At 36.8% G+C, this 14,272-nt stretch overlaps 1 protein-coding gene across 3 annotated transcripts in view; it reads left to right on the top strand.

Annotated features, from left to right (window-relative positions):
- The first annotated feature begins 11,516 nt into the window (after positions 1-11,516).
- Positions 11,517-14,272, top strand: part of npffr2.L (neuropeptide FF receptor 2 L homeolog) — a 73,807-nt gene continuing 71,051 nt past the window's right edge. For 2 of the 3 annotated variants that reach the window (XM_018252530.2, XM_041591053.1), the window contains exon 1: positions 12,443-12,890. The gene's annotated coding sequence lies outside the window, so the exon portion shown is untranslated. Of the gene's footprint in view, positions 11,618-12,442; positions 12,891-14,272 lie in introns of those variants that run through there. The other variant, XM_041591057.1, reaches the window with a different exon arrangement.

The raw sequence follows: 14,272 nt of genomic DNA, 5'->3' as shown, positions 1-14,272 counted from the left end.
TGTGCAAGCTTTAATGGTACAATATGGCACATACAGTATCGCACCCCCAAGAAAAGCACATAGGATGAGGGGGAAATGGCATTGTCTTTAAAATCACCTAATTTTCATGGCATCTCTTCTTCATGGAAAATGAATGGTCTACAGTGGATTCAACCATTTCACTGATGCTTTTCTTATGTGTTGCATGTCACATTTGCATATTTGCTCAGCGGGAGCTGCATTTATCAAAAGGTTCTTCAAGTAAAAATACATAATGTTTGAAAGATCTTGTATATTCCTTGCATCATTCAGGATGCCAACTATTGCAGTTTGTAGTGACAAGATATGATCTAAGAATAATCAGAAGAAATCTATTTCTAAGGATACATATCACAATAGGGGTTTAATGCTCTCATATATCTTATGTTAAACCATATTAGTTTCTGTTTGGTAATAAAGAACTGATACTGGAAAAATACAAAATGCACTCGTAAATCATTGTTTGACATGAGGTAGAATTCCCCCACAAGTATATTCCTCTGAGAAATATAACATGCTAAACTGTCATATATTCAAATACATATTTTATTGTTAATTTTCCTTGCCCTCTGTTACACAGACTCAACAGACTTAACTCTCAGGTTTAGGTGTGCATTAGCTGGCCACAGAAATCCAAACAACAATTGAGTAAGAAACATGGCCAAGTGACTAATAGGATAAAATATGAAGTCATTGGGCACTGACAAGTCAAAAGATAAAATGACCATTCAGCTATAGCTCAGCTCAGTCATTCATTGCCTGCATCCCTCTACAACATATTATTTGCTGTTGTGTTTTCATAACAACACAACAAACAATGAAACTAGAACAAACTGTCTTCTTGGCCTACAATGAACTGCTACTATGTATTTAAAGGAGAACTACCACCCAATTCTTCAAAATCCTCATGATTTGACAAAAGTTAGCAATCCTTGTTTAGATCTTTTTTTTAAGTTTAGTTGGTTTATAACTTTACATTAAAAATATTAATTAAAAAAAAATTATCAGTAGTCAGATAAATATCCCCCTCTTAAATGTCACATTATTCTGTGAATGGAGGATTTACTCAGACTTCCAGAAATAGGTAGGCTGTGCAAAATAAAAAATGTTAGCCAAAAATGTAATCTATAAAGCCTGTGAGTGAACGTGGGTGTGTGAGGGAGGGGTGTGGAAATCTTATTTCAGTTAGTCACTGAATTCCAGCTATCAGTTAGTATTTGACCTTGGCCTTTCTGATTTTGATTTTGTATTGATTCTTGAGTACCATGTTGTCTAATTTAATGGTTACGAACTAGCTCTGTTCTAGTTAATGCCTTTGCCTCTGTTTAATCCCAGGTACTGCACTATTGCCCCTACCCCCTTGCGATCCGGCTAGCTTCCTGACTATGTTCCTTTCTTACCCCTTAGCATCACAGCTTCTCCCATGTTGTCTGACCATTCCTTTGCTACCAGTGTTCTCAGTGATGTGCTCACTCCTTGCCTCTCTGGCACAGTTGTAAGTTATAGTTCAGCATCCAGCTGTACTTGCAAAGGTGCTGGGGCTCACAAATACAATTTCTGGCACTGATTTGAACGATAGTTATGCATCCATGTACAAAGTTAAATATCCAGTTGCTGCTTTACATTAACACTGTGTCCTAATAATTACATACATCCCAATAGTCCTAATTCATGGACCACCAGATAGGGTACTGGCATAAATTGTCCCATTTTTGGAGATTTAAAGGATGGAAAATATGCAGGTGATGCCTATCAACAAAACAAATACATTTGCCTTAGGAATACCATAATAACTGTGGCCAGCACCCCTATAACTATGCAAACAAAAAAACTGTTAACAAAATGTATATGGATGGTTTTCCAGGCAAGGGTGCCAACATTTGTCACAGCCCATTACCCTTACAATTTACACTGCTTCCACCAAAATATGTAAGCAGTAATGCAACATCTTTTATGTGTTGTATAAACACAGAGCTTCAGTTCCAGGTCACTTGTTTAGAACAGATCTTTGGTTAATGCATATAGTCAAAATAAAAGTAAAGAAACAAGGAATACTAACCCTATTCTGAATCTAAAGTGTAAAGTAAAATATAAAGTTTAAAGTTAAAGCTCCAAGTGCTCTTATTAGCATGTTTGCAATTTAAATTTCTATATTAAAATGTTATTGCTCGGGATGGGCGACTTTATTCGACAGGCGCAAATTCGCGGCTAATTTCCGCGTTTCGCCGGCGGCAAATAAATTTGCGAAATTGCCGCAAAAATATATTTGATGGCCATTGACTTTAATGGGCATCAGAATTGTCACCAGCGTCAAAATTTTTCGCTGTTTCGCGAATTTTGCAGGAAATTCGATAATTTTTCGGCCAATCGAAACAGGACAAATTCGCCCATCACTAGTTATTGCCTATGTTATAAGCAGTTTTTGTAGCTAAGCTACTGTTCTCATGGATTTTTGAACACACACAGCATAACAAATGTGGCACTGCTATGTATACTGTTCTATGTTCCCTTAGGGTCATAGACCTGTATTTACAGCCAGAGAAAAGTATCTACCCTCCAGCACAGGTTTCTAAGTCCTTTACTTGACAACTATTGGATTGTATCGCCTTAAATAAATAGACCAAAAACACTCACACTCCCCTCAAGGAAAAGACAGTCCATGTTAAATGTGCATACTGTGCATGTAACGTATTTTAAGGCCAAATGACAGATTCTGTGGGGCATAAACATCACGCCATGGGCACCACCATCTTGGCAAAGAAGCAGAGTACTCCGCAACAGATCGCTCTCTTTACAGGACCAGAGGTAAAAATTCTGCCCCTCATTATTCATTTGAATATGATTTTTACTAGCCTATTTATTAATGGGTGCCCTCTCACTTTCACTCTTTGATAAATAATCCTCTAAAAATCCTATGGCAATTTATAGAGAGAGGCGGAATTTTACTTATGGCTGGCTGTAGCAATCTTTATTTTTTCTTTTAATAAATATAGCCCAATGTTTCATTTCAATCCATAAAGTAAACCACAGGTTGCCACAATGTGCTGCAGTACTGGGGTCTTAGGTTTGATTCCAGCCAGGGCAATGAGTTTGTATGTTTTCCCCATGTTTGCTTTCATTTCCTCTAATGCTCCAAATACATAAAGGCAATATAATCAGCACCTGAACTGACCATATTGTGTGTAAACGTGATAGGGACCTTAGATAGTAATCTGTAATAAAGCATGTGTTATGTCTGTAAAGCTTTGCAGAATATATCAGTTCTATGTAAATAAATGATAACAGACTAGGGAGAGGTAATCAAAATCACTGCACAGGAATCACATCACTTGCTGCGTTAATTCCATATTCCTTTGCTGATAAATTATTTTCTCTGGTGATCTTATTCTGAACTCTTGTGAGAAGTGTTCATTACCCCTGTCAGATATGCCTGTATATACCTCTAACCAAAGGATTATGAAAGCAGTCATATTCATTTTTATCCTAGATTCATGATTCCTGCTTATTTTGGGCAAAACACATGATTGAAACATAACTCTTAAAAGTAAAAGCCCATGGTTACACGTAGATAACCATCCTATACTAGTGAACCTAGGCATGAGTAGATTTTATTTAGTCCAGTTCTTTGCATACATCATACCTTTTTATGAGCAACTTTTACAATTAAATATTTTCAGTCGGAAAATTATTATATTTATGTTTTTTTGTCAAATAAAGCATGAAACCACATAGAGACTTATACAAGTGAAACTAAATTGGTTAGAGGGACGGAAGACTTAAATTATGAGGGTAGACTGTCAAGGTTGAGGTTGTTTTCTCTGGAAAAAAGGCGCTTGCGTGGGGACATGATTACACTTTACAAGTACATTAGAGGACATTATAGACAAATGGCAGGGGACCTTTTTACCCATAAAGTGGATCACCGTACCAGAGGCCACCCCTTTAGACTAGAAGAAAAGAACTTTCATTTGAAGCAACGTAGGGGGTTCCTCACAGTCAGGACAGTGAGGTTGTGGAATGCACTGCCGGGTGATGTTGTGATGGCTGATTCAGTTAATGCCTTTAAGAATGGCTTGGATGATTTTTTGGACAGACATAATATCAAAGGCTATTGTGATACTAAGCTCTATAGTTAGTATAGGTATGGGTATATAGAATTTAATTAAAAGTAGAGAGGGGTGTATGTATGGATGCTGGGTTTTCATTTGGAGGGGTTGAACTTGATGGACTTTGTCTTTTTTCAACCCAATTTAACTATGTAACTATGTAACTATGTAACAAGACACGAGCAGCTGTGAGTACCACTTCATTGCAAAATAATATTTATAGTAAGCATATGTTGAGCACTGTATGTGTGATATATATATAGTGATGTTAATTAATTTAAATATTGAAAACATGTTAACAAACATATCTACTGTTCTGATAGATCTAGAAATCCAATTTAAAGTTGAACCAGGTTTCTTACCCCTGCAGAATCAAAAATGCTTTATAAACAGTAGCAGAAATCCACCCTAGGAAATGTATAGGCCATGGATCTTTAAACACATTAACATGAAAGCACATTATCATTTGTTTAAAAGATCAAAATCATGGCTATGATTTATAAGTGACTTCTCTTACAAATTGTCTTTCATAATATTTTAAACAGAACCAGCATAGCATGACCTACTCTATATCAAATATCCTTTTAATCTGGCAACATAAAAGACATTCTTCAACGTCAAAGCAAGGCTGGGGTTAACAGAAAGTTGGCTTCTCTTTTATTTATTAAAAAAAATGTGATTTTGCAATAATCGACATTTAAAGATTTAACATGAAGATAGCAACTTAGTAAGAAAAGATAAAAATACATAATTTCATCACTTCCTGCTGTGCTGGTACTAGATACTGCATCATTTTATTTTTATACTGTATCTAAATAATCTTACTCAACCATACTGGGCATTTTAAATTTAGCCAAACTGCTATATCCAATTTACTCCAACATGTTATCAAGCTGGGTGCTGTATTTAAGCAACATTACTCACAAAAAAAGCTTTAATCAACCTTTTCAGGGTCATTGACACAATGAAGACAAGACTTCAGGATAAATTGCACTGGATCTGTGTTCTTTAATCCTGTAACTGTAGCTGGAAGCATTCAACACAAAAACTGAAAAGCCACATCTTTTCCCTCCTCATGTCTGATTACAGGAAGCCAAAGCAAATATCTCTGTATGCTAGATAACAGCAAAATTATTTATGGGTGCAGGTAAGTAGGATTCTCATGATTAGTATTTTTGTATATGTAATTAAGTTTGGGTACCTACGTTAGCATTCCCTTTAAGGTATATGACTGATCCGACTGTGGAATACAAATTGTATAATAGCTGATTACAGTGTTGTTCTCTTTGTTGGCAATCTGTTGATCTATCAAGCAGTGAAGGGGAGCTACTGCTTGTTTCATTTCCTTATCTGCCTTTGCACCATGCAGCTGATAGCAAGGTGCCTCAGCAGATGTAATTTTTAGCTGGGACAGAACAATGTAATCAGACAGGATCATAGTATGGTTTGTCAAAAGTGCACCCCTCCCCAGCATGACATACATGAATAGTTAGTAGGGCCGGCCTGTTTTTTAATTAACTTAAATAAAATGAAGTTTTAAATAAACCTATTGAATGGTTCCCAGTGTGCACTCACTACTAGCGGACTGTTATCGATAGTGTTTGGAGTAGCACTTGGGTAATTTGTTCATTCCAGTGGAGTGTGGACACACCAAGGCTTTACAGAAATCTCTGAATTACGAAATGGCTCCCATAGACTCCATTTTATCTAAATAATCCACATTTTTAAAAATTATTTCCTTTTTCTCTGTAATAATTAAACAGTACATTGTACTTGATCCCAACTAAGATATAATTAATCCTTATAGGAAGCAAAACCATCCTATTGGGTTTATTTAATGTTTAAATTAATTTCTAGTAGACTTACATGAAGACCCAAATTACGGAAAGATCCGTTATTTGGAAAACGCGAAGGTCCCGAGCACTCTGGATAACTGGTCCCATACCTGTAGTAGTAATAGTCGTAAGAAGTTGCACTCACAGGTCTTAAGGTGAAAAATATTTTATTATCAACGCACTCAGAGGCGCAACTAACTTTTTCAAAGTGCAAATACAAACACAGACACCATTTCAAATACACAATTTTGGCCTTGTGGGCTGTTTCTTTACCTCTTTACTTCTGCTGTCTGTGTTACATGGTACCTTAGACCATAGACTTTTAACCACCACCTCTTGGCACCGGTGTTTTGAGCATGCTTATTCTACTTAACTTGGCAGTTTTTATTACACCCCTTTGAGCTCTCCCACCCACAACAGGCAATTCTGGGAACAACCAGTTGATCAGTGGTCCCACTGTACATTCAAAGTGGTCCCAGCACCACTGTATTGAACCAGCACCCGGTAGATCTCATACGCTTTTTGAGCACACTTTGCCCACAGTGCTGTCAATTCCTGAGCGAGTGAAATGACATATGGATGGGGAGGAGCTTCCCCTCTAACAGTGTATCCTGTATTTGGTGCACACCGTAGCACCTCAACAAAACTGAATTGGCTCCTCTGGTGAACCCAATCCGGGCTTGTAAAATACACTAACAGGCTGATTTATCAATTTTAATTTTTAAAATACACTAACAGGCTGATTAATCAATTTTAAATTTTTTGTTACAGCAATTTATCTTAATTTTGTTTGAGTTAAAATACACAAGTTGAAATGAGAGTTTTCAAAACCCAAATTTTTGAGATTTAAGCACAAAAATCTTGAAAAACTCAAATGTAAAATTTCAGCATCTAAATGGTGACAAATTTACATAGATGTCAAGGGTAGTTGTCTATGGCAAAATCAAAACAACTTATTGGGGGTTATGTATCAAAGGTCAGGTTTGTGAGGTTTTTTTCTTCCTCGAACAAACTCACAACTCGAATGTTTGCTTATATATGAAAAATCCTAATGTAGGAAACTTGATTGAATGCAAGGAAAAAACTATGAATACCTCAAATTGATCGAGTTTTCAAGCAAAAACCATGGTAAGAACCCGAAGTCATGAATGCAAAAAATATCTTCAAATGGTTCAAGGAACCTCTGCCATTGACTTCTACATGATCTTGACAGGCTTTAGCTAGAGTATTTTCGGATTCAGGCTTTTAGCAGCTTTGGGGCATAATAAATCTGAAAAAACTTTTTTTATATCTCAAATTTTTTTGTGAAATTACAGTACCCTTGAAAAACTCGACCTTGAATAAATAAACCCCTTTAATTCAAGTTTTAAGAGTTGGTAGACCCATTGAAAATGATGAGTAGAATAATTGTCCTTAGTTTCCATGGGTTACTGCAACCTGGGTTAACTTAGTGCTGTTGTATAACATATAATAGATAATGTGCACCCTACTGTAATTTATAAAGATATTATACAATTTACAGGATATTCATGGCATCTTGCTTATTATAAGGATATCATGTATAGTCTGGTCCCTTAGAGAAATTTTCAAACTGTAGATTGCAAGGTGTTATATTCATAAATTGTTACTGAGGCTCTTTCCTATATATCTAGCTACGTGATTGTTTGGGTAAATGTACCCAAAAATTTTTATTTTTAAGTAAAAAACTCTTTTTAATGTATGTGTGAGCTATTACAGAAAATATATACACACACATATATTTACAGGGAATCTTTGAGTTAGAGACACCCGACTTCCATACAACTGTTACATACAGCGGCTATTACAATAATGTACTGTGGTTTGCTTAGCGTTTTTTAGCATTTACCTTTAATAAACCACCTGACCCAATCCGAGCAGACCATATATATATATATATATATATATATATATATATATATATATATATATATATTATATATATATATATATATATACATATATATATATATATATACATATATATATATATATATATATATATATATATATATATATATATATATATATATATATATATATATATATTACAGTGATAAATAATCACTGTAAATCAGTCTTATGTGGAAACAACATTTGAATTGGTTTTAGCTAGCCTTACGCTAAATGGGGCATAAATAATGAAGCTGCTCCTTGCCTTTTCCAACAACATTTATGGAGCCATTGTATTTGTAAATGATTACAGCATGTGCTCATTGACAGAAAAATCCTGTTACTGTTTGCTGAAGTGCTGCTAGTTATCTTCCATACAATGATGGGTTTCCAGGGAGGAAGCAGGACTGCCGAAGAAGATCTTCACTTACTCTCATGTCAGTGAGCCATGAAGCCTATAAATTAGTTACTTTTTAATGAATTCCCGTGTCCTTCTGCTGTAACAGTTGTCAGATATCTGAAGTGAAATACTGTGAACTAAATGCAATAAAGGTTATTCTGTGTCTTTAACATTAGAGGCATCCCAAGGTTTAGACACATCATTGTTTGAATCTGGCAACAATCTTTTTTCATGACATGCTAAATACAACCTTCTTTAATTACGGGTTTTGTAATCTGGCTAACAATCCTTTGCAATATACTGTAAATGAACATGAGGATATCTCATTTACTTTTTAAATTTGGGTTCACCAATATTATATACACACATAAACACAATATAACAAATACACTATGGGGAGGGGTCATAGAATAATATTTTTAGAGACAGAAGGCTTTTGAAGGCATAAGTGTATCAGGAGGGGCATGCAGAAACTTACATTTTTTTTAATGTAGCTTGACAAGCCTGCACTGCAATGTCTGTATTAGTTTAAGAAACGTTGAACAATATCTCAAGCCGGTGAAGATGGCAGAGCCACTGATTAATTGTAGACAGCTGCATACCTGTAAATGTGTCTGGCAGTAGTATTTTGTTAGCATTTAATGGAGAACGTCTGCTAGCTAGCTTTGTGATTAATCAGTGTGTCCTTCTCTTTTCAGCCAGAAGGACACACCTTGTGTTTTGGTGTGTGTTTTTGGATGGGATTCTTATGTGAGTGTTCACAATGTGAGTTACATGGGTCTGTGAATACCCCGCTATACCCAGTTGCATGCGACTTGACATAATAATAGGTGTCAAATAAATCTGTGGTGGAAATAAGAAAGGTCTCATGGGAAATATCCTTGGCTGGGGTCAAAAGAAGACCCTCTTTTAGCCTAACATGCCACAAAACTGTTAATGTACACTCAGAGATGCCATATAGTATATACATACATATCATAGGCAAATACCGAACATGATGTTTACCCCCCAAAGCTCCGTGCCAGATGTTTGAACATCGAGTAAGTACTGTGGGGCACATTTACTTAGCTCGAATGAAGGAATAGAATAAAAAATACTTTGAATTTCGAATCGTTTTTGTGGCTACTTCGACCATCTTTTATTTACTGCTGTTTCTACTGACTTTGCATTGTGTCTTGACCTTGCCTCTTGGTCATCCTTATGTGGAACTCTGCTTGTTTCTTTTACTTTTACCCCCACCTGTTTATTGTTTTACCACTTGCTGCCTGCCCATGAAAACTGCCTGCATTGTGATTGATTACCTGTTGTAAAGCCAGATTCCTTCAACTATTCTTGGCTCTTGCACCCCTCTGTCACCACTCTCTCTCTGTCTCCACTTGAGGGTGCACTGCATGAAGAGTTGTAAGAGCAGCCTCCAAATTAAGCATCCTGCTTACTACTGACGATTCTGGGCCTACTACCAGAAAATCATCCAAGTATTGTGCTATACCACAGTGGCCTGACTTTGTTTCCAAACACCAGTCTATGAACATGCTGAAACACCCACAACATACTGCACAAACCAAAGGAAAAAAATAACTCTGCATAAAATATTTCTCTTGAAAAAAGCATCCAGTACATTTAAAACTTTCTGTGTTTAATGAAAGCAGCCAGAAAGCTTTAAACCTAGCCAAGGCAACTTTGCATTTAGCCTTCCGGATTTCACTACCTTAAATGCTTGGTCAAATGACTGATACCAGATGATACTGGGTAGACCATTGTTCCTTGTCAATACCATTATTTACTGAACTATCTTTTGGGTAGGATAAATGCTAAATACGTCTAAATGTGTCTGTCTCATTCATGGGTTCTACTCCGTCCTAATCAGGATAAAATCAAATCTTCTTGAAGGGTCTTAAAAGGTTAAATTATCATATCAAGTAGCACTTTGTTTTTACTGGGTTGTCATATGAAGATTTTATTTTATTTTTTATTATTCTTATATTTGTCCCACTTGCTGGGGTTTGAACTGGGATCTTAAAACCTTCAACAAAAACTTTCTACAGTTTGAAAACTTGTTTAACCAGGGAATCTTTTTATCCTAATTGGGGTTAACGCCCTTGTCAGTATTGCTTTGAAAGGAATTACTTATGGCTATTGCTTATTTTTTCTTTTTGCACAATCACCTGCAGGGTGGTTACCTATACAGTACGAACAACCCTTATCACATCTCTTCTCATTAAATCCCCAATATTATTTAACTTTGGGTGGTGGCAGACGGGGAGTTTAGTCGCCGGTATGATCGTTTCAGATTTCCGGTCACCCCAAGTTGCCTCACTAGGAATCTTGGGTCGACTTCGGAAATCTGAAGCGATCCTGCTGATGATTCGTATTATTGCAGGTGGGAAGGCAGTTCGGGGAGATTAGTTGCCCGCAGTAGAGTAGATTTGTTTCTGAGGAGATTCAATTCGAGGAGAAAAAACGTTTCTCCAAATTTAGTTCTAGTATTTTCCTAGAGAGTTTTCATGCGATAAACCTTGAGATATGTTTTTCTTTCTCACTGAATTGAATCCAGCCCCATGATGGGGAAGGATCATCCCTGAATCCCTGTGAGTGTCCAGCTGCACGCCTTGACTGTCTGCTCTCCATCACACAGTTCAGCATTTTTTCAGCTCCTGTTTAACTTTCAGCTCCTCTGCAGATTCTGTTCCAGCTCCTGAATCCAAAAATAAACATTAAAGGGGTTGTTCACCTTCCAGCACTTTTTTCAATTCAATTCTAAACCAAATCATGTTGTGTAACTGTTCATTTCTCATCTCTGCCTCAGCTCAGATTAGCATTTATTAGTTGCTGTTGCTAATACAAATCATACTCTTATGTCAATAGTATTTGCTATTCAACATTCTTGCAGTTTGGGAAGCAATGAAACATACTATTAAATCCAGCAAAGAGCGGATAGGTAGGCGATCTGTGGTTCAGTGTTCCAGATGCAAACACAGCATCATTCAGTGCCCGGCGAGTGAGTATAAATACGCACCACTCATCTCAACCTGCTTTACGCACAATCCACTTGTTTATCAGCACAACTAGCACCACAACAATAACAGGATAGAGGGTGAAAACATAGTGGAGCTAGGCTACCCTTCACTGCTAGCCTATATCTGGGTGACTGTCTACTCAGAAAGAGAAAAGGCACCTGCTCCCTCTGCAGCTCAGAGCTGGGAAGTGTCTTTAGATTGCTACTGCCCACTAACCCAGAGACAGAACATATGTGGCTGCTGGATATCATCATCTGGCAAAGCCTTCCTCCTCCTCCTCTTGCAGATTTCTGCTTCCCTCTTGTCTTCTGTCACTTGCCTGCAATCCAGGTCAGTACCCTCTGCCTTATCACCTTACAGAAATCTGCTTTCAGTCTAGCTAAACATATACATTCTTCTCTGCAGTTCTAATTACTTGCCAATAAGGCTAATGCACTTTTTTTCATTTCAAATGAACAGCTTTTGCAATAAGATTCCTATTGTTGTCTTGACAACCTACAGTTTTAGTGCTGGGACCTCTTTCTCTTGTTTGTAGTTTTTGCTGCACAGTAACAAGGATTAAATATGCTGTAAAATCATTTAAGTGCATTTTATTAGGTGAGCTCAGGCAAAGAGGGGAGTTAATGGTGAAACCTAAGTCATAGGCAAGTCTGTTAATGTGTTGCTGTGAAGTACAGTGAAGTACAGTTCTCTGTGTGTGCAACATTGATAGAGAGTTTATAAATGTATTTGAGCTCATTTGCTCAAAGCTAAACTGATAGCAGCATATGAAACACACTATACAGTGATAAACAAATATATATTCATACATACACATGCACAAACCCAACCATTGAAGCACATCAAAATGATCTCTGTTATTATAATTATTTATATTGTTGATGTCTTTTTAAAATGTTACTGCCCATTCACTTGCTGCTTGGAAAGTCTCTGTTATTATCTGTTTGATCTCCTTACCTGATGATCTTGGCACTGCTGTGTCAGTTCATTGAATGGAAAAATATTTTAAAGTCACAGGAGCAACGGATGTACTGTAATATCATTTTTTTCCACCAAAACTTGAGTGAATTGAAAAACGTGTACTTCAAGAATGTAGACTGCATTGAATCCCCTTCAGTTCTGCCTGTTGACCGACAGAGCATTTTATCAGTATATTGGTAGTCTTCTTCCCCTTTAAACCATGGAAAACTGAACTTTTATTGGAGCACAATCAGCAGCTGCTAAGTGCTAGTGAGTGAAGAGGAGGTATAAATACGAACCACCCCTCCCAACCTTCTTTATTCACAATCCATGACGTGCACTTGCTCATCAGCACAACTAGCACCAAAACAATAACAGAAGGGAGGGTGAAAACGTGGTGGTGCTAGGCTCCCCCTCACTGCCAGCCTATATCTGGATGACTGGCTTTTCAGAAAGAAAAAAAGGCACCTGCTCCCTCTGCAGCTCAGAGCTGGGAAGTGTCTGTAGAGCGCAACTTGAGAGTGTATCCTGCTCACTAACCCAGAAACATCTGTGGCTGCTGGACAGCATCTTCTGGCAAAACCTTCCTCCACCTCACAGCCTTCTACTTCCCTCTGCCTTCTGTCACTTGTCTGCAATCCAGGTCAGTACCCTCTACCTTATTACCTTACAGATATCTGCTTTGAGTCTAGCTAATAACATACATTCTTCTCTGCAAGTCTAATTACTTTCTAATAAGGGCAATGCACTTTTCAAATTTCAAATGCACAGCTTTGCAAGAAGATTCCTATTGTTGTCTTGGTAACCTGCAGTTTTAGTGCCGGCAAATCTTTTTTCTTGTTTGTAGATTTCGCTGCACAGTAACAAGGATTAAATATGCTGTAAAATCATTCAAGTGCATTTTATTAGCTGACCTCATGCAAATAAGGGAGTTAATGGTGAAACCTAAATGATAGGCAAGGTTATTAATGTGCTTGTTGTGTAGTGCAGTGAAGTACAATGTGTGTGCCACATTGATGAAGAGTTTATCAATGTATTTGAACTCATTTGCTCAAAGCTAAACTGATAGCAGAGGATACACACTATACCGTTATATCCAAATATATACACATATACATACCTAACCTGGGAAGCACATTATGATGATTTCTGTTATTATCATATTTATATTTATAATGTTCATGTCTTTTTAAGATTGCTAACTATTTTAATCATCTTAAAAATTCTGTATACACTCCTCACACTGGCTGCTGAATGTTCTATAGAGAAACTTTAATAACCCTTAGAAGTTACTGCCCATTCACTTGCTGCTTATAAAGAGATTATTAATTTGATCTTTTTACCTAATGATCTTGGCACTGCTGTGCCAGTCTTCATTTTTTTTTATTTTTAAAGTCACAGCCACAACTGATGTAATACAGTTTTTTTTACACAAAAGTAGATGAATTAAAAAAAAAAGTGAACTTAAATGTATAAAATTTGACCTGCATTGAAATCCCCTTCAGTTCTGCCTGTTGACTAACCAAGTGTTTTACTGCTTGGTCTTCTTTCCATTTTAACCATAGAAAATAGAGCTTTTACTGGAGCAAATACCTCTTCTGTGTCTATGGCAATATTTGCATGGCATCACCAGTAACTTTATGATAAGACTTTAAAATTGTAAGCACACAAACAATATTGTTGTTGTAGGCAATTATATCATGTAACAAACACAATTGCTGTATATGATTGTTCTTATAGCATAAACATTTGTAATACCCTCTTAAATAGCATTTATGGTAATGGAAAATGTTCTTTTGGCACTGACTGTAGTGAGTAAGCTAATGTGTGTTTAAGCTATATTACATGTTTGTCGACTGCACCTGTCACAGTGGTCATAAAATGCATATCACAGGGAAAGGAAATATGTGTAGGCGTCTTGAATCCCATAAACCTGCCTTTCGCATTTAGCCTCAGCATAGAGAATGGAATGTTTCCTACAGATTAATAAGGAACCGTTTAAACTATCTTACTCACTTCCCCAAA

This window comes from Xenopus laevis, chromosome 1L (assembly GCF_017654675.1).
Source record: "Xenopus laevis strain J_2021 chromosome 1L, Xenopus_laevis_v10.1, whole genome shotgun sequence".
NCBI classification, from domain to species: Eukaryota; Metazoa; Chordata; class Amphibia; order Anura; family Pipidae; genus Xenopus; species Xenopus laevis.
This window is presented reverse-complemented; position numbering and strand designations above follow the sequence as displayed.